The sequence below is a fragment of the Phyllobates terribilis genome, unplaced genomic scaffold (genome assembly GCF_046119375.1).
Source record: "Phyllobates terribilis strain yellow unplaced genomic scaffold, ASM4611937v1 Scaffold_25__1_contigs__length_18738178, whole genome shotgun sequence".
Taxonomy (NCBI): domain Eukaryota; kingdom Metazoa; phylum Chordata; class Amphibia; order Anura; family Dendrobatidae; genus Phyllobates; species Phyllobates terribilis.
This window is the reverse complement of record NW_027362785.1, coordinates 8,108,494-8,129,606: the sequence shown is the minus strand read 5'-3', so window position 1 is coordinate 8,129,606 and position 21,113 is coordinate 8,108,494. Positions and strand designations below refer to the sequence as shown.

The 21,113-nt window shown below is 42.9% G+C and overlaps 1 protein-coding gene across 1 annotated transcript in view; it reads right to left on the bottom strand.

Annotated features, from left to right (window-relative positions):
* LOC141176443 (growth arrest-specific protein 7-like) overlaps nucleotides 1-20,908 on the bottom strand; it is a 105,533-nt gene extending 84,625 nt beyond the window's left edge. The window contains exon 1 of the mRNA XM_073660422.1: nucleotides 20,788-20,908. The gene's annotated coding sequence lies outside the window, so the exon portion shown is untranslated. The remainder of the gene's footprint in view (nucleotides 1-20,787) is intronic.
* Nucleotides 20,909-21,113: the final 205 nt, after the last annotated feature.

Here is a 21,113-nt window from a genome sequence, read left to right as displayed (position 1 = left end):
GGCTCAGCAGACAGTATCACACAGGATAGGATTAGATACACGGGTCAGCAGACAGTATCACACAGGATAGGATTAGATACACGGCTCAGCAGACAGTATCACACAGGATAGGATTAGATACAGGGCTCAGCAGACAGTATCACACAGGATAGGATTAGATACACGGCTCAGCAGACAGTATCACACAGGATAGGATTAGATACACAGCTCAGCAGACAGTATCACACAGGGGAGGATTAGATACACGGCTCAGCAGACAGTATCACACAGGATAGGATTAGATACACGGCTCAGCAGTCAGTATCACACAGGATAGGATTAGATACACGGGTCAGCAGACAGTATCACACAGGATAGGATTAGATACATGTCACCTTTATGCCTTTATGTTTTCACACCTATGTGGCCATTAAGGGGCCCCCGCAGACATGGTTCCGGGGGGGATTCTGGGTATACTTGGTCACCTGATGTTCCTATTGGCCAATGACAGGAGAGGAGGTTGGGGATTATTTTTGGACATTCGCCACTTGGTGTGATTCCTCCGCCCCCTCCTACCTCCTGACTGTCTCCTTCATATATCTGAGGATGTCAGACCTCCGCCCCCTCCTACCTCCTGACTGTCTCCTTCACATATCTGAGGATGTCAGACCTCCGCCCCCTCCTACCTCCTGACTGTCTCCTTCACATATCTGAGGTTGTCATACCTCCGCCCCCTCCTACCTCCTGTCTCCTTCATATATCTGAGGATGTCAGACCTCCGCCCCCTCATACCTCCTGACTGTCTCCTTAATATATCTGAGGATGTCAGACCTCCGCCCCCTCCTACCTCCTGACTGTCTCCTTCACATATCTGAGGATGTCAGACCTCCGCCCCCTCCTACCTCCTGTCTCCTTCATATATCTGAGGATGTCAGACTTCCGCCCCCTCCTACCTCCTGACTGTCTCCTTCATATATCAGAGGATGTCAGACCTCCGCCCCCTCCTACCTCCTGTCTCCTTCATATATCTGAGGTTGTCATACCTCCACCCCCTCCTACCTCCTGACTGTCTCCTTCATATATCAGAGGATGTCAGACCTCCACCCCCTCCTACCTCCTGACTGTCTCCTTCATATATCTGAGGATGTCAGACCTCCGCCCCCTCCTAAATCCTGACTGTCTCCTTCATATATCTGAGGATGTCAGACCTCCGCCCCCTCCTAAATCCTGACTGTCTCCTTCATATATCTGAGGATGTCAGACCTCCGCCCCCTCCTACCTCCTGACTGTCTCCTTCATATATCTGAGGATGTCAGACCTCCGCCCCCTCCTACCTCCTGACTGTCTCCTTCATATATCCGAGGATGTCACACCTCCACCCCCTCCTACCTCCTGACTGTCTCCTTCATATATCTGAGGATGTCAGACCTCCGCCCCCTCCTAAATCCTGACTGTCTCCTTCATATATCTGAGGATGTCAGACCTCCGCCCCCTCCTACCTCCCGACTGTCTCCTTCATATATCCGAGGATGTCAGACCTCCGCCCCCTCCTACCTCCTGTCTCCTTCATATATCTGAGGATGTCAGACTTCCGCCCCCTCCTACCTCCTGTCTCCTTCATATATCTGAGGTTGTCATACCTCCACCCCCTCCTACCTCCTGACTGTCTCTTTAATATATCTGAGGATGTCAGACCTCCGCCCCCTCCTACCTCCTGTCTCCTTCATATATCTGAGGATGTCAGACCTCCGCCCCCTCCTACCTCCTGACTGTCTCTTTAATATATCTGAGGATGTCAGACCTCCGCCCCCTCCTACCTCCTGACTGTCTCCTTCATATATCTGAGGATGTCAGACCTCCGCCCCCTCCTACCTCCTGACTGTCTCCTTCATATATCCGAGGATGTCAGACCTCCGCCCCCTCCTACCTCCTGACTATCTCCTTCATATATCTGAGGATGTCAGACCTCCGCCCCCTCATACCTCCTGACTGTCTCCTTCACATATCTGAGGATGTCAGATCTCCGCCCCCTCCTACCTCCTGACTGTCTCCTTCACATATCTGAGGATGTCAGACCTCCGCCCCCTCCTACCTCCTGACTGTCTCCTTCATATATCTGAGGATGTCAGACCTCCGCCCCCTCCTACCTCCCGACTGTCTCCTTCATATATCCGAGGATGTCAGACCTCCGCCCCCTCCTACCTCCTGACTATCTCCTTCAAATATCGGAGGATGTCAGACCTCCGCCCCCTCCTACCTCCTGACTGTCTCATTCCTACAATCGGCGGATGTCAGACCTCCGCCCCCTCCTACCTCCTGACTGTCTCATTCCTACAATTGGCGGATGTCAGACCTCCGCCCCCTCCTACCTCCCGACTGTCTCCTTCATATATCCGAGGATGTCAGACCTCCGCCCCCTCCTACCTCCTGACTATCTCCTTCAAATATCGGAGGATGTCAGACCTCCGCCCCCTCCTACCTCCTGACTGTCTCATTCCTACAATCGGCGGATGTCAGACCTCCGCCCCCTCCTACCTCCTGACTGTCTCATTCCTACAATTGGCGGATGTCAGACCTCCGCCCCCTCCTACCTCCTGACTGTCTCCTTCATATATCAGAGGATGTCAGACCTCCGCCCCCTCCTACCTCCTGACTGTCTCCTTCCTATAATATTAGGATGTCAGACCTCCGCCCCCTCCTACCTCCTGACTGTCTCCTTCATATATCTGAGGATGTCAGACCTCCGCCCCCTCCTACCTCCTGACTGTCTCCTTCCTATAATATTAGGATGTCAGACCTCCGCCCCCTCCTACCTCCTGACTGTCTCCTTCATATATCCGAGGATGTCAGACCTCCGCCCCCTCCTACCTCCTGACTGTCTCTTTAATATATCTGAGGATGTCAGACCTCCGCCCCCTCCTACCTCCTGACTGTCTCCTTCATATATCTGAGGATGTCAGACCTCCGCCCCCTCCTACCTCCTGACTGTCTCCTTCATATATCCGAGGATGTCAGACCTCCGCCCCCTCCTACCTCCTGACTATCTCCTTCATATATCTGAGGATGTCAGACCTCCGCCCCCTCATACCTCCTGACTGTCTCCTTCACATATCTGAGGATGTCAGATCTCCGCCCCCTCCTACCTCCTGACTGTCTCCTTCACATATCTGAGGATGTCAGACCTCCGCCCCCTCCTACCTCCTGACTGTCTCCTTCATATATCTGAGGATGTCAGACCTCCGCCCCCTCCTACCTCCCGACTGTCTCCTTCATATATCCGAGGATGTCAGACCTCCGCCCCCTCCTACCTCCTGACTATCTCCTTCAAATATCGGAGGATGTCAGACCTCCGCCCCCTCCTACCTCCTGACTGTCTCATTCCTACAATCGGCGGATGTCAGACCTCCGCCCCCTCCTACCTCCTGACTGTCTCATTCCTACAATTGGCGGATGTCAGACCTCCGCCCCCTCCTACCTCCCGACTGTCTCCTTCATATATCCGAGGATGTCAGACCTCCGCCCCCTCCTACCTCCTGACTATCTCCTTCAAATATCGGAGGATGTCAGACCTCCGCCCCCTCCTACCTCCTGACTGTCTCATTCCTACAATCGGCGGATGTCAGACCTCCGCCCCCTCCTACCTCCTGACTGTCTCATTCCTACAATTGGCGGATGTCAGACCTCCGCCCCCTCCTACCTCCTGACTGTCTCCTTCATATATCAGAGGATGTCAGACCTCCGCCCCCTCCTACCTCCTGACTGTCTCCTTCCTATAATATTAGGATGTCAGACCTCCGCCCCCTCCTACCTCCTGACTGTCTCCTTCATATATCTGAGGATGTCAGACCTCCGCCCCCTCCTACCTCCTGACTGTCTCCTTCCTATAATATTAGGATGTCAGACCTCCGCCCCCTCCTACCTCCTGACTGTCTCCTTCATATATCTGAGGATGTCAGACCTCCGCCCCCTCCTACCTCCTGACTGTCTCCTTCATATATCAGAGGATGTCAGACCTCCGCCCCCTCCTACCTCCTGACTGTCTCCTTCATATATCAGAGGATGTCAGACCTCCGCCCCCTCCTACCTCCTGACTGTCTCCTTCCTATAATATTAGGATGTCAGACCTCCGCCCCCTCCTACCTCCTGACTGTCTCCTTCATATATCAGAGGATGTCAGACCTCCGCCCCCTCCTACCTCCTGACTGTCTCCTTCACATATCTGAGGATGTCAGACCTCCGCCCCCTCCTACCTCCTGACTGTCTCCTTCACATATCTGAGGATGTCAGACCTCCGCCCCCTCCTACCTCCTGACTGTCTCCTTCATATATCTGAAGATGTCAGACCTCCGCCCCCTCCTACATCCTGACTGTCTCCTTCATCTGATGCTTCGTGTTCTGGTCACTGAGAACAGACCACATTAGGAGGATGACGACACGCAGGCTCGGCCTCCACCGCCGCGGACTTCCTTCCCAAATGCTAAGTATCAGCCAGAGATTCATTTCCTCATGAGCGGAGGAGACTTCGGCTTCTTCTGAGAAAAGCGACGAGGAAACAAGTTTGGTTTATTAAGGAAATTTTAAAATAAAATCTTGAAAATGAAAACGTCTGATATCAGTGACACCGGAGAGTGTAATGCGATACCTAAATAATACCGCAATACAGCGCCTACAGACTGCCACCATACAGAGCCTACATAATACCGCCAGACAGCACCTACATAAAACCGCCACACAGCGCCTACATAAAACCGCCATACAACGCCTACATAAAACCGCCATACGCCTACATAAAACCGCCATACGCCTACCTAAAACCGACACACAGCGCCTACATAAAACCGCCATACAGTGCTCAAGTAGCAGTTCCATATGTTTCACAAACAATACTGCAATTCAGCAACCAAATTAAAGAAAACTTACATACAATGCAAAAAAAAAGAAAAAATCATGAAAGGCGAATATTACCGCTATACAGTGCTCAGTACCAAAGAAAAATGATAAACTGCACCGAAATACTACTACCGTTTAATACCCAAATAATGCCGTCATACCACGCTGTAGTAAACCACCACCATACAGTGATCACACTACGAAGCCCACGTATGTCACATATCATTACTAGAAATACCGCCATACAATGTCCACACAACTTAGGATTTTCTCATTCTGCGCTCTCTACTTGCCCGGGTCCTGGTGGCTCAGACTGAAGGCGGTCGGGTCACTGGGCCATTATACCGCCAAGTCCTCCTCACTGACAGCAAATCCTGGGGTGGAGCAGAGGATCCGGACTGTGAATAGTCACCGGAAACCGAATATATGTATCACCCAGACAAGCGACAAATCAGAGCCGACCCGCAACGTGTGCGGCCGACGTAACACCGATATCCTCCAACACTGCAGCCCATCCCCCGCCCAAAACACAGAAAAAACTGCTCCCAGTGATTCACCCCGCAAACAACCCTCCTGTGTAACATCAAATGCTGGCAGCAAAGAACTCCGACCATACTGCTCATATACTCAGGAAAACGGGACGGAGGTCAGAGCGGCCAGAAGAGAAGAGAAAGAGGGGAGACCTGAGTACAGGAGGGATCACAGGAAGAGGAGAGCGCTATACACTATAATACTGCCCCCTATAGACAAGACTATAACTACTATAACACTGCCCCCTATGTACAAGAATATAACTACTATAATACTGCCCCTATGTACAAGAATATAACTACTATAATACTGCTCCTATGTACAAGAATATAACTACTATAATACTGCCCCTATGTACAAGAATATAATTACTATAATACTGCCCCTATGTACAAGAATATAACTACTATAATACTGCTCCCTATGTACAAGAATATAACTACTATAATACTGCCCCTATGTACAAGAATATACTATAATACTGCTCCTATGTACAAGAATATAACTACTATAATACTGCCCCCTATGTACAAGAATATAACTACTATAATACTGCTCCTATGTACAAGAATATAACTACTATAATACTGCCCCTATGTACAATAATATAACTACTATAATACTGCCCCCTATGTACAAGAATATAACTACTATAATACTGCCCTCTATAGACAAGAATATAACTACTATAATACTGCTCCTATGTACAAGAATATAACTACTATAATACTGCTCCTATGTACAAGAATATAACTACTATAATACTGCCCCCTATGTACAAGAATATAACTACTATAATACTGACCCCTATGTACAAGAATATAACTACTATAATACTGCTCCTATGTACAGGAATATAACTACTATAATACTGCTCCTATGTACAAGAATATAACTACTATAATACTGCCCCTATGTACAAGAATATAACTGCTATAATACTGCCCCCTATGTACAAGAATATAACTACTATAATACTGACCCCTATGTACAAGAATATAACTACTATAATACTGCTCCTATGTACAGGAATATAACTACTATAATACTGCCCCCTATGTACAAGAATATAACTACTATAATACTGCCCCTATGTACAAGAATATAACTACTATAATACTGACCCCTATGTACAAGAATATAACTACTATAATACTGCCCCCTATGTACAAGAATATAACTACTATAATACTGCCCCTATATACAAGAATATAACTACTATAACACTGCCCCCTATGTACAAGAATATAACTACTATAATACTGCCCCCTATGTACAAGAATATAACTACTATAATACTGCCCCCTGTGTACAAGAATATAACTACTATAATACTGCTCCTATGTACAAGAATATAACTACTATAATACTGCCCCCTATGTACAAGAATATAACTACTATAATACTGCCCCCTATGTACAAGAATATAACTACTATAATACTGCCCCCTATGTACAAGAATATAACTACTATAATACTGCCCCCTATGTACAAGAATATAACTACTATAATACTGCTCCTATGTACAAGAATATAACTACTATAATACTGCTCCTATGTACAAGAATATAACTACTATAATACTGCCCCTATATACAAGAATATAACTACTATAATACTGCCCCTATGTACAAGAATATAACTACTATAATACTGCCCCTATGTACAAGAATATAACTACTATAATACTGCTCCTATGTACAAGAATATAACTACTATAATACTGCCCCTATGTACAAGAGTATAACTACTATAATACTGCTCCTATGTACAAGAATACTATAATACTGCCCCTATATACAAGAATATAACTACTATAATACTGCTCCTATGGACAAGAATATAACTGCTATAATACTGCTCCTATGGACAAGAATATAACTACTATAATACTGCCCCCTATATACAAGAATATAACTACTATAATACTGCCCCTATGTACAAGAGTATAACTACTATAATACTGCTCCTATGTACAAGATTATAACTACTATAATACAGCCCGCTATGTACAAGAATATAACTACTATAATACTGCCCCTATGTACAAGAATATAACTACTATAATACTGACCCCTATGTACAAGAATATAACTACTATAATACTGACCCCTATGTACAAGAATATAACTACTATAATACTGCCCCTATATACAAGAATATAACTACTATAACACTGCCCCCTATGTACAAGAATATAACTACTATAATACTGCCCCCTATGTACAAGAATATAACTACTATAATACTGCCCCCTGTGTACAAGAATATAACTACTATAATACTGCTCCTATGTACAAGAATATAACTACTATAATACTGCCCCCTATGTACAAGAATATAACTACTATAATACTGCCCCCTATGTACAAGAATATAACTACTATAATACTGCCCCCTATGTACAAGAATATAACTACTATAATACTGCCCCCTATGTACAAGAATATAACTACTATAATACTGCTCCTATGTACAAGAATATAACTACTATAATACTGCTCCTATGTACAAGAATATAACTACTATAATACTGCCCCTATATACAAGAATATAACTACTATAATACTGCCCCTATGTACAAGAATATAACTACTATAATACTGCCCCTATGTACAAGAATATAACTACTATAATACTGCTCCTATGTACAAGAATATAACTACTATAATACTGCCCCTATGTACAAGAGTATAACTACTATAATACTGCTCCTATGTACAAGAATACTATAATACTGCCCCTATATACAAGAATATAACTACTATAATACTGCTCCTATGGACAAGAATATAACTGCTATAATACTGCTCCTATGGACAAGAATATAACTACTATAATACTGCCCCCTATATACAAGAATATAACTACTATAATACTGCCCCTATGTACAAGAATATAACTACTATAATACTGCTCCTATGTACAAGAATATTACTACTATAATACTGCTCCTATGTACAAGACTATAACTACTATAATACTGCCCCTATGTACAAGAATATAACTACTATAATACTGCCCCCTATAGACAAGAATATAACTACTATAATACTGCCCCCTATGTACAAGAATATAACTACTATAATACTGCCCCTATGTACAAGAATATAACTACTATAATACTGCTCCTATGTACAAGAATATTACTACTATAATACTGCTCCTATGTACAAGAATATAACTACTATAATACTGCTCCTATGTACAAGAATATAACTACTATAATACTGCTCCTATGTACAAGAATATAACTGCTATAATACTGCTCCTATGTACAAGAATATTACTACTATAATACTGCTCCTATGTACAAGAGTATAACTACTATAATACTGCTCCTATGTACAAGAATATAACTACTATAATACTGCCCCTATGTACAAGAATATAACTACTATAATACTGCTCCTATGTACAAGAATATAACTGCTATAATACTGCTCCTATGTACAAGAATATAACTGCTATAATACTGCTCCTATGTACAAGAATATAACTACTATAATACTGCTCCTATGTACAAGAATATAACTACTATAATACTGCTCATATGTTCAAGAATATAACTACTATAATACTGCTCCTATGTACAAGAATATAACTACTATAATACTGCTCCTATGTACAAGAATATAACTGCTATAATACTGCTCCTATGTACAAGAATATAACTACTATAATACTGCTCCTATGTACAAGAATATAACTACTATAATACTGCTCCTATGTACAAGAATATAACTACTATAATACTGCTCCCTATGTACAAGAATATAACTACTATAATACTGCCCCCTATGTACAAGAATATAACTACTATAATACTGCCCTCTATAGACAAGAATATAACTACTATAATACTGCTCCTATGTACAAGAATATAACTACTATAATACTGCTCCTATATACAAGAATATAACTACTATAATACTGCCCCTATGTACAAGAATATAACTGCTATAATACTGCTCCTATGTACAAGAATATAACTACTATAATACTGCTCCTATGTACAAGAATATAACTACTATAATACTGCCCCTATGTACAAGAATATAACTACTATAACACTGCTCCCTATGTACAAGAATATAACTACTATAATACTGCCCCCTATGTATAAGAATATAACGGCTATAATGCTGCCCCTATGTACAAGAATATAACTACTATAATACTGCTCCTATGTACAAGAATATAACTACTATAATACTGCCCCTATGTACAAGAATATAACTACTATAATACTGCCCCTATATACAAGAATATAACTACTATAACACTGCTCCCTATGTACAAGAATATAACTACTATAATACTGCCACCTATGTACAAGAATATAACTACTATAATACTGCCACCTATGTACAAGAATATAACTACTATAATACTGCTCCTATGTACAAGAATATAACTACTATAATACTGCCCCTATGTACAAGAATATAACTACTGTAATACTGCTCCCTATGTACAAGAATATAACTACTATAATACTGCTCCTATATACAAGAATATAACTACTATAATACTGCTCCTATGTACAAGAATATAACTACTATAATACTGCCACCTATGTACAAGAATATAACTACTATAATACTGCTCCTATATACAAGAATATAACTACTATAATACTGCTCCTATATACAAGAATATAACTACTATAATACTGCCACCTATGTACAAGAATATAACTACTATAATACTGCCACCTATGTACAAGAATATAACTACTATAATACTGCTCCTATGTACAAGAATATAACTACTATAATACTGCCCCTATGTACAAGAATATAACTACTGTAATACTGCTCCCTATGTACAAGAATATAACTACTATAATACTGCTCCTATATACAAGAATATAACTACTATAATACTGCCCCTATGTACAAGAATATAACTACTATAATACTGCCCCTATGTACAAGAATATAACTACTATAATACTGCCCCTATGTACAAGAATATAACTACTATAATACTGCCCCTATGTACAAGAATATAACTACTATAATACTGCTCCTATGTACAAGAATATAACTACTATAATACTGCCCCTATGTACAAGAATATAACTACTGTAATACTGCCACCTATGTACAAGAATATAACTACTATAATACTGCCCCTATGTACAAGAATATAACTACTATAATACTGCTCCTATGTACAAGAATATAACTACTATAATACTGCCCCTATGTACAAGAATATAACTACTGTAATACTGCTCCTATATACAAGAATATAACTACTATAATACTGCCCCCTATGTACAAGAATATAACTACTATAATACTGCCCCTATGTACAAGAATATAACTACTATAATACTGCCCCTATGTACAAGAATATAACTACTATAATACTGCCCCTATGTACAAGAATATAACTACTATAATACTGCCCCTATGTACAAGAATATAACTACTATAATACTGCTCCTATATACAAGAATATAACTACTATAATACTGCTCCTATGTACAAGAATATAACTACTATAATACTGCTCCTATGTACAAGAATATAACTACTATAATACTGCTCCTATGTACAAGAATATAACTACTATAATACTGCCCCCTATGTACAAGAATATAACTACTATAATACTGCCCCCTATGTACAAGAATATAACTACTATAATACTGCCCCTATGTACAAGAATATAACTACTATAATACTGCTCCTATGTACAAGAATATAACTACTATAATACTGCCCCTATGTACAAGAATATAACTACTGTAATACTGCTCCTATGTACAAGAATATAACTACTATAATACTGCCCCTATGTACAAGAATATAACTACTATAATACTGCTCCTATATACAAGAATATAACTACTATAATACTGCCCCTATGTACAAGAATATAACTACTATAATACTGCCCCTATGTACAAGAATATAACTACTATAATACTGCTCCTATATACAAGAATATAACTACTATAATACTGCCCCTATGTACAAGAATATAACTACTATAATACTGCCCCTATGTACAAGAATATAACTACTATAATACTGCCCCTATGTACAAGAATATAACTACTATAATACTGCCCCCTATGTACAAGAATATAACTACTATAATACTGCTCCTATGTACAAGAATATAACTACTATAATACTGCTCCTATGTACAAGAATATAACTACTATAATACTGCCCCTATGTACAAGAATATAACTACTATAATACGGCCCCTATGTACAAGAATATAACTACTATAATACTGCCCCCTATTTACAAGAATATAACTACTATAATACTGCCCCTATGTACAAGAATATAACTACTATAATACTGCCCCTATGTACAAGAATATAACTACTATAATACTGCCCCTATGTACAAGAATATAACTACTATAATACTGCCCCTATGTACAAGAATATAACTACTATAATACTGCTCCTATGTACAAGAATATAACTACTATAATACTGCCCCCTATGTAGAAGAATATAACTATGATAATACTGCTCCTATATACAAGAATATAACTACTATAATACTGCCCCCTATGAACAAGAATATAACTACTATAATACTGCCCCTATATACAAGAATATAACTACTATAATACTGCTTCCTATGTACAAGAATATAACTACTATAATACTGCTCCTATATACAAGAATATAACTACTATAATACTGCTTCCTATGTACAAGAATATAACTACTATAATACTGCCCCTATGTACAAGAATATAACTACTATAATACTGCCCCTATGTACAAGAATATAACTACTATAATACTGCTCCTATATACAAGAATATAACTACTATAATACTGCCCCTATGTACAAGAATATAACTACTATAATACTGCCCCTATATACAAGAATATAACTACTATAATACTGCCCCTATGTACAAGAATATAACTACTATAATACTGCCCCTATGTACAAGAATATAACTACTATAATACTGCCCCTATGTACAAGAATATAACTACTATAATACTGCCCCTATGTACAAGAATATAACTACTATAATACTGCCCCTATGTACAAGAATATAACTACTATAATACTGCCCCTATGTACAAGAATATAACTACTATAATACTGCTCCTATGTACAAGAATATAACTACTATAATACTGCCCCCTATGTAGAAGAATATAACTATGATAATACTGCTCCTATATACAAGAATATAACTACTATAATACTGCCCCCTATGAACAAGAATATAACTACTATAATACTGCCCCTATATACAAGAATATAACTACTATAATACTGCTTCCTATGTACAAGAATATAACTACTATAATACTGCTCCTATATACAAGAATATAACTACTATAATACTGCTTCCTATGTACAAGAATATAACTACTATAATACTGCCCCTATGTACAAGAATATAACTACTATAATACTGCCCCTATGTACAAGAATATAACTACTATAATACTGCTCCCTATGTACAAGAATAGAACTACTATAATACTGCCCCTATATACAAGATATAACTACTATAATACTGCTCCTATGTACAGGAATATAACTACTATAATACTGCTCCTATGTACAGGAATATAACTACTATAATACTGCCCCTATGTACAAGAATATAACTACTATAATACTGCCCCTATGTACAAGAATATAACTACTATAATACTGCCCCTATGTACAAGAATATAACTACTATAATACTGCTCCTATGTACAGGAATATAACTACTATAATACTGCCCCTATGTACAAGAATATAACTACTATAATACTGCTCCTATGTACAAGAATATAACTACTATAATACTGCCCCCTATGTAGAAGAATATAACTACGATAATACTGCTCCTATATACAAGAATATAACTACTATAATACTGCTCCTATGTACAAGAATATAACTACTATAATACTGCTCCTATGTACAAGAATATAACTACTATAATACTGCTCCTATGTACAAGAATATAACTACTATAATACTGCCCCCTATGTACAAGAATATAACTACTATAATACTGCCCCCTATGTACAAGAATATAACTACTATAATACTGCCCCTATGTACAAGAATATAACTACTATAATACTGCTCCTATGTACAAGAATATAACTACTATAATACTGCCCCTATGTACAAGAATATAACTACTATAATACTGCTCCTATATACAAGAATATAACTACTATAATACTGCTCCTATGTACAAGAATATAACTACTATAATACTGCTCCTATGTACAAGAATATAACTACTATAATACTGCTCCTATGTACAAGAATATAACTACTATAATACTGCCCCCTATGTACAAGAATATAACTACTATAATACTGCCCCCTATGTACAAGAATATAACTACTATAATACTGCCCCTATGTACAAGAATATAACTACTATAATACTGCTCCTATGTACAAGAATATAACTACTATAATACTGCCCCTATGTACAAGAATATAACTACTGTAATACTGCTCCCTATGTACAAGAATATAACTACTATAATACTGCTCCTATATACAAGAATATAACTACTATAATACTGCCCCTATGTACAAGAATATAACTACTATAATACTGCCCCTATGTACAAGAATATAACTACTATAATACTGCCCCTATGTACAAGAATATAACTACTATAATACTGCCCCCTATGTACAAGAATATAACTACTATAATACTGCTCCTATGTACAAGAATATAACTACTATAATACTGCCCCTATGTACAAGAATATAACTACTATAATACTGCCCCTATGTACAAGAATATAACTACTATAATACTGCCCCCTATGTACAAGAATATAACTACTATAATACTGCCCCTATGTACAAGAATATAACTACTATAATACTGCCCCTATGTACAAGAATATAACTACTATAATACTGCCCCTATGTACAAGAATATAACTACTATAATACTGCCCCTATGTACAAGAATATAACTACTATAATACTGCTCCTATGTACAAGAATATAACTACTATAATACTGCCCCCTATGTAGAAGAATATAACTATGATAATACTGCTCCTATATACAAGAATATAACTACTATAATACTGCCCCCTATGAACAAGAATATAACTACTATAATACTGCCCCTATATACAAGAATATAACTACTATAATACTGCTTCCTATGTACAAGAATATAACTACTATAATACTGCTCCTATATACAAGAATATAACTACTATAATACTGCTTCCTATGTACAAGAATATAACTACTATAATACTGCCCCTATGTACAAGAATATAACTACTATAATACTGCCCCTATGTACAAGAATATAACTACTATAATACTGCTCCTATATACAAGAATATAACTACTATAATACTGCCCCTATGTACAAGAATATAACTACTATAATACTGCCCCTATATACAAGAATATAACTACTATAATACTGCCCCTATGTACAAGAATATAACTACTATAATACTGCCCCTATGTACAAGAATATAACTACTATAATACTGCCCCTATGTACAAGAATATAACTACTATAATACTGCCCCTATGTACAAGAATATAACTACTATAATACTGCCCCTATGTACAAGAATATAACTACTATAATACTGCCCCTATGTACAAGAATATAACTACTATAATACTGCTCCTATGTACAAGAATATAACTACTATAATACTGCCCCCTATGTAGAAGAATATAACTATGATAATACTGCTCCTATATACAAGAATATAACTACTATAATACTGCCCCCTATGAACAAGAATATAACTACTATAATACTGCCCCTATATACAAGAATATAACTACTATAATACTGCTTCCTATGTACAAGAATATAACTACTATAATACTGCTCCTATATACAAGAATATAACTACTATAATACTGCTTCCTATGTACAAGAATATAACTACTATAATACTGCCCCTATGTACAAGAATATAACTACTATAATACTGCCCCTATGTACAAGAATATAACTACTATAATACTGCTCCCTATGTACAAGAATAGAACTACTATAATACTGCCCCTATATACAAGATATAACTACTATAATACTGCTCCTATGTACAGGAATATAACTACTATAATACTGCCCCTATGTACAAGAATATAACTACTATAATACTGCCCCTATGTACAAGAATATAACTACTATAATACTGCCCCTATGTACAAGAATATAACTACTATAATACTGCTCCTATGTACAGGAATATAACTACTATAATACTGCCCCTATGTACAAGAATATAACTACTATAATACTGCTCCTATGTACAAGAATATAACTACTATAATACTGCCCCCTATGTAGAAGAATATAACTATGATAATACTGCTCCTATATACAAGAATATAACTACTATAATACTGTCCCCTATGTACAAGAATATAACTACTATAATACTGCTCCCTATATACAAGAATATAACTACTATAATACAGCCCCCTATGTACAGGAATATAACTACTATAATACTGCCCCCTATATACAAGAATATAACTACTATAATACTGCTCCCTATGTACAAGAATATAACTACTATAATACTGCCCCTATGTACAAGAATATAACTACTATAATACTGCCCCTATGTACAAGAACATAACTACTATAATACTGCCCCTTATGTACAAGAATATAACTACTATAATACTGCTCCCTATGTACAAGAATATAACTACTATAATACTGCACCCTATGTACAAGAATATAACTACTATAATACTGCCCCTATGTACAAGAATATAACTACTATAATACTGCACCCTATGTACAAGAATATAACTACTATAATACTGCCCCTATGTACAAGAATATAACTACTATAATACTGCTCCCTATGTACAAGAATATAACTACTATGATACTGCCCCCTATGTAGAAGAATATAACTATGATAATACTGCTCCTATATACAAGAATATAACTACTATAATACTGCCCCTATGTACAAGAATATAACTACTATAATACTGCCCCCTATGTAGAAGAATATAACTATGATAATACTGCTCCTATATACAAGAATATAACTACTATAATACTGCACCCTATGTACAAGAATATAACTACTATAATACTGCCCCCTATGTAGAAGAATATAACTATGATAATACTGCTCCTATATACAAGAATATAACTACTATAATACTGCCCCTATGTACAAGAATATAACTACTATAATACTGCCCCCTATGTAGAAGAATATAACTATGATAATACTGCTCCTATATACAAGAATATAACTACTATAATACTGCCCCTATGTACAAGAATATAACTACTATAATACTGTCCCCTATGTACAAGAATATAACTACTATAATACTGCTCCCTATATACAAGAATATAACTACTATAATACAGCCCCCTATGTACAGGAATATAACTACTATAATACTGCCCCCTATATACAAGAATATAACTACTATAATACTGCTCCCTATGTACAAGAATATAACTACTATAATACTGTCCCCTATGTACAAGAACACACGACGACACACTCGGCTCCGCCCCGCCGGGGCGCCTGCCGACACACTCGGCTCCACCCCGCCGGGGCGCCTGCCTTTGGGAGGCTTGTCCGCATTAGGAGAGGGGTTACCACTTTCAGCATCTTCCCTTTCATGTGAGGTTTCTGTTACAATGTGTCATTCCAGCTCCTTTATTCCACACACCACTAACTTTCGTGCCAAACTTTTTGAACTTTTTCCAAGCAGCTTGTAAGCAGCCGGCTCGCCCTGCCGTGTCCTGAAGCTGCACTGATGACTCACGCGCCTCACGGGGGGGGGGATCATCGCTCCATCCCACGAGTCACCGACGGGGCGAGCGGCGCCCGGAGGGTTAAACTGCGCCGTGAACCCGATCGTGGCGCAAACACGAGAAACGTGGCGGCCAAAACAAACGCCAACGAGAGCGGAACAAGACACGGCTCCGAATACTGGGAGGCTTAGATACACAGCAGGATCAGATACACTGGACAACTGATGGTATCACACATTGGGCTTAGATACACCGGTGCTGATAGGGTACCACCAGTCGAACTGCTGCATCTCATCCTATAGCATAGGATTGGGTACACTCCTTGATGGTATCCTGTTATAGGCTGAGATACAGCAGCTCACCAGATCGTACCACACATGGTAGAATTAGATACATAGCTCAGCAACATACGATAAGCTTAGATGCATTAGTTGAACAAATGTATCCCACATTGTAGAATTAGATACACAGCTCAGCTGATGATATCCCACATGATAGGCTGAGATACATTATCACATTTGATGAGCTGTGTATCCAATCCCCTAATCTGACATCGTCTGCTAAGAGTGTGATACTGTCTGCTGAGTATCTAATCCCATGTACAAGAATATGGGCTGTGATACGGCTTCTCAGCAGACATGAGACTAGCTGAGCTATGTAGCTCATCCTATGCTGAGCAGATCGTATCACACGCGATAGGATTAGATACACCGCTGTATCCACATTCCCCTGTCTGCTCCTCATGGCTTCCTATCACCAGAGCAGTATCTCATCCGGCCAGGAATGTATCCGAGCTCTCGGCCCCCTGATGATGCCCGTCCCCCGGCTGATCACCGCTTATGGATGGATAATGAGCAGATTAATGGCGGCAGATTGTCATCACCGACAAGACCGCAGACCCGTCAATAAGCAGGAAAGACGACCAACGCTGCAATCAGACTCCTCAGGGGCGGAGCCGGGTGACTCCTCCCCAATCACATCATCAACCAATCAAGAAATGACTAAAGGACCCTCCAACTTTGGTTTTACAAGTCGTTACCTCCTGTCCTATCGGCAGCACCGAGCTCGGGGTCTCCTCCCTCAGGTCTCCTGTACATTAGGTAACCTGCTGCGCCAGGGCGCCCGTCCCCAGACACACACTCGGCCCTGCCGCGCCAGGGCACCCGTCCCCAGACACACTCGGCCCTGCCGCACCAGGGCGCCCGTCCCCAGACACACACACACGGCCCTGCCACGCCAGGGCGCCCGTCCCCAGACACACACTCGGCCCTGCCGCGCCAGGGCGCCCGTCCCCACACACACACACATAGCCCTGCCGCACCAGGGCACCCGTCCCCAGACACACACTCGGCCCTGCCGCACCAGGGCACCCGTCCCCAGACACACTCGGCCCTGCCGCACCAGGGCGCCCGTCCCCAGACACACACACACGGCCCTGCCACGCCAGGGCGCCCGTCCCCAGAGACACTCGGCCCTGCCGCACCAGGGCGCCCGTCCCCAGACACACACTCGGCCCTGCCGCACCAGGGCACCCGTCCCCAGACACACTCGGCCCTGCCGCACCAGGGCGCCCGTCCCCAGACACACACACACGGCCCTGCCACGCCAGGGCGCCCGTCCCCAGAGACACACACACACGGCCCTGCTGCGCCAGGGCGCCCATCCCCAGACACACACGCACGGCCCTGCCACGCCAGGGCGCCCGTCCCCAGACACACACACACACGACCCTGCCGCGCCAGGGTGCCCGCCCCCACACACACTCTGCCCTGCTGCGCCAGGGAGCCCGTCCCCAAACACCCCCACACACTCAGCCTTGCCGCATCAGGGCGCCCGTCCCCAGAGACACACACACACGGCCCTGCTGCGCCAGGGCGCCCGTCCCCAGACACACACACACGGCCCTGCCACGCCAGGGCGCCCGTCCCCAGACACACACACACGGCCCTACCGCGACAGGGCGCCCGTCCCCACACACACACACTCGGCCCAGCCGCACCAGGGCGCACGTCCCGAGACACACTCGGCCCTGCCGCACCAGGGCGCCCGTCCCCACACACACTCGGCCCTGCCGCACCAGGGCGCCCATCCCCACACACACTCGGCCCTGCCGCACCAGGGCGCCCGTCCCCACACACACACACTCGGCCCTGCCGCGCCAGGGCGCCCGTCCCAACACACTCACTCGGCCCTGCCGCGCCAGGGCGCCCGTCCCCACACACTCACTCGGCCCTGCCGCGCCAGGGCGCCCGTTCCCACACGCAACCACACACTCGGCCCTGCCGCGCCAGGACGCCCGTCCTCCCCCCACACACACTCGGCCCTGCCGTGCCGTGCCAGGGCGCCCGTCCTCCCCCCACACACACTCGGCCCTGCCGTGCCGTGCCAGGGCGCCCGTCCTCCCCCCACACACACTCGGCCCTGCCGTGCCGTGCCAGGGCGCCCGTCCCCCCCCCACACACACACTCGGCCCTGCCGTGCCAGGGCGCCCGTCCCCACACACACACACACACACACACACTTGGCCCTGCCGCGCCAGGGCACCCGTCCCCACACACACACACACACACACACACTTGGCCCTGCCGCGCCAGGGCACCCGTCCCCACACACACACACACACACACACACACACTTGGCCCTGCCGCGCCAGGGCGTCCATCCCCACACACACACACACACACACACTTGGCCCTGCCGCGCCAGGGCGCCTGCCCCACACACACTCTGCCCTGCTGCGCCAGGGAGCCCGTCCCCAAACACCCCCACACACTCAGCCTTGCCGCATCAGGGCGCCTGTCCCCACACGCACCCACACACACTCGGCCCTGCCGCGCCAGGGTGCCCGTCCCCACACACACACGCACTTGGCCCTGCCGCGCCCGGGCGCCCGTCCCCACACACACACACACTCGGCCCTGCCGTGCCAGGGCGCCCGTTCCCACACACACACACACTTGGCCCTGCCGCGCCAGGGCGCCCGTCCCCACACACACTTGGCCCTGCCGCGCTAGGGCGCCCGTCCCCACGCACACACACACACACTTGGCCCTGCCGCACCAGGGCATCCATCCCCACACACACTCGGCCCTGTCGCACCAGGGCGCCACTCCCCAGACACACTTGGCCCTGCCGCGCCAGGGCGCCCGCCCCCACACACACTCTGTCCTGCTGCGCCAGGGAGCCCGTCCCCACACACCCCCACACACTCAGCCTTGCCGCACCAGGGCGCCTGTCCCCACACGCACCCACACACACATTCGGCAATGCCGCATCAGGGCGCCTGTCCCCACACGCACTTGGCCCTGCCGCGCCCGCCCCCACGCACCCCCACACACACTCAGCCTTGCAGCACCATCAGGTGAGGAGCCATAACACAAAGGTTAGTAAAATGTCACCCATAGATCTCTTTTCTATGTATCTGGGGCGCAACCCCGGCCCAAACCCAGATAAATGCACTAATCTAACTCTAAAGGTAAGAAGACCCCCTCCAGCCCGGCACGGTATGGGGGAGACGGTGAATAATGGTTCAATGAGTCTTTGGGTATTTCACGAAGCAGAGATTGTGCCCCCCGGTGGGCGTGCGGCGCACAGATGTCCTGTGTATAATACCTCAGGACCGGGGGGAGTCAGTATTCTGGACCATCTCCAGAACGTGATCTTCCCGGGTTTCCAGTCACTCGTGGGCTGCGCTGTCGGTGCGGGGACGGAGGAGGAGGAGGAGGAGGAGGAGGAAGAGGAAGAAGAAGAGGAAGAAGAAGAGGAAGAGGAAGAAGAAGAATCTCCCAAGGACAAAGACCTATTATCTAAGGAAACAATGTAACAAAGGAAGAGACAAGGAGCCATTGACAGGGGAGGAATCCTGCAACTGCCAAGATATCAGGGAAAACAACTGGATCTATAATGATGGATCACGCACAGTACCACTGTATACACAC